At 33.4% G+C, this 2,086-nt stretch overlaps 2 protein-coding genes across 2 annotated transcripts in view; one reads left to right on the top strand and one right to left on the bottom strand.

Moving 5' to 3' along the window:
* LOC107583259 (uncharacterized) overlaps positions 1-2,086 on the bottom strand; it is a 12,945-nt gene that overhangs the window by 9,885 nt on the left and 974 nt on the right. The gene's annotated exons all lie outside the window — the stretch shown is intronic.
* LOC107583301 (mitochondrial dynamics protein MID51-like) overlaps positions 301-2,086 on the top strand; it is a 23,132-nt gene continuing 21,346 nt past the window's right edge. The window contains exon 1 of the mRNA XM_016269479.1: positions 301-371. The gene's annotated coding sequence lies outside the window, so the exon portion shown is untranslated. The remainder of the gene's footprint in view (positions 372-2,086) is intronic.

Below are 2,086 nucleotides of genomic sequence, written 5' to 3' on the forward strand. Positions count from 1 at the left end.
ATTTTAATAAGGTGACAAAGTATCCCTGTCAGTTTAAAAACTTTGTTTAAAGCGCATTTATGTTATGGCTGTGTAAACAACCATTTTCCTACACTTGCATTTAATGGTGTTTATGTATTAGATAAAAAATGCAATAACTTTTTTTATTAGAAATGCTCTTTATTCAACTCCAGGATGTCCCTCTAAAGCACAATCTAATTGGAGGATTTGTTATCCGAACTCTGAATTAAAAAACGTATGGACCTTTCCTCACAGGCTATTTATCCCAAGTAAAATAGTCTAGTCTAGTTACATCTTCTTCCGGAGCGGCATTAAGACTGATTTCCCTCCACCCTTGACAAGCCAAACATTTACTTCTGTCTATTTCAAACGTGAGTTAAAGTTTTTTTTTATCGGCTCCGAATATGAGTTTATGAAATATTTGAGACCTCAGAGGTTGCGATTATTGGTATGTTTACACAGATAAAGAAGGTGATTGGAGATGAGGCTAGCTAGCGGTAGAATGCAAATAACTGCAGCTCTGTTTATGAACGTCTTATTTTCATATTTCATATTCGCCTGAACTGAGAGCTTAGTGATTAATGTACCAACGTATATATTTGTTTTTGTTTACCTGATAATGCTAAATATGAACTGTGGAACAGGCTGTAAATCTGTCGCAGTGGTTATAAAGGCAATCGTTCACTCTCATATTTAGTTTTTTCAGTTATCAAGTAAGGCATTTTTTTTAAACGATGCAAAATTCCCAACGTTAATAACGTTTTATGTGTTTGTTTTGAAAGGCGTTGTTTGATGTGTCCTTTTATCGTACACCGTTAACCCTATGATTATTCCGGTATTTAAGTAGGGCTTGGTGATACCGTGAAGTAGGGCTATTATCGTGATATAATTCTCCTCTATAAAACGATAACAAGAGTAAATGTTCGATATAATATTTATGCGATTGAAACGGCGCCATATAGTTACATTTTTACCATGGCGTTGAGGTGCTGTTTTTGTGTTTTCAACTGTGGTTATCAGTGTCTAGATGTATGCTACTATGGAAGAACAATGGGTAATTTTAACAAAACTCAAAAAACAGTCAGAATAACTAAATTTCACCATATAAAAATGAGGTGGTTACAATTTTTTACAGATGTTACTGTTTTTGATAATGAACAAATTTACATCTGCATCCTAACTCCTAACTGCTACTGTCAAATGTGCATTTCTAAGAGACTATATACAAAGTACTCCACTCCATTACTTGAGTGAAAGTACAGATACTGCTGGGCAAATATTACTCCATTACAAGTAAAAGTTGTAAAGACAGATTTTTACTTTTAAAAGTACTTACGTACCAAAAGTAAATTTCCTTTTTTATGTCGATGCGTTTCATTGCTGTACGTAGTAGTACTTGCAATACTTCTGAAGCAACTTACAATACATTACACCTACTGAATACACTGACTAGCTTGTAGTATCTTTGGAATAAAGAGCTTTTAGAATGTTAAAAACCTAGATGTATACTATGGAAGAACAATGGGTAATTTTAACAAAACTCAAAAAACAGTCAGAATAATTAAATTTCACCATATAAAAATGAGGTGGTTACAATTTTTTTACAGATGTTACTGTTTTTGATAATGAACAAATTTACATCTGCATCCTAACTCCTAACTGCTACTGTCAAATGTGCATTTCTAAGAGACTATATACAAAGTACTCCACTCCATTACTTGAGTGAAAGTACAGATACTGCTGGGCAAATATTACTCCATTACAAGTAAAAGTTGTAAAGACAGATTTTTACTTTTAAAAGTACTTACGTACCAAAAGTAAATTTCCTTTTTTATGTCGATGCGTTTCATTGCTGTACGTAGTAGTACTTGCAATACTTCTGAAGCAACTTACAATACATTACACCTACTGAATACACTGACTAGCTTGTAGTATCTTTGGAATAAAGAGCTTTTAGAATGTTAAAAACCTATGGGGAAAACTAAACAAAACGACAACAAAAAAATTATTATTTAACACCCCTACAAAAGCAGGATGGTAGTGATCTCACACAGCTCTGACAGTGTGTGCACACATCTATGTGTAG

The sequence above is a fragment of the Sinocyclocheilus grahami genome, unplaced genomic scaffold, assembly GCF_001515645.1.
Source record: "Sinocyclocheilus grahami isolate Dianchi unplaced genomic scaffold, SAMN03320097.WGS_v1.1 scaffold52.1, whole genome shotgun sequence".
NCBI lineage: Eukaryota > Metazoa > Chordata > Actinopteri > Cypriniformes > Cyprinidae > Sinocyclocheilus > Sinocyclocheilus grahami.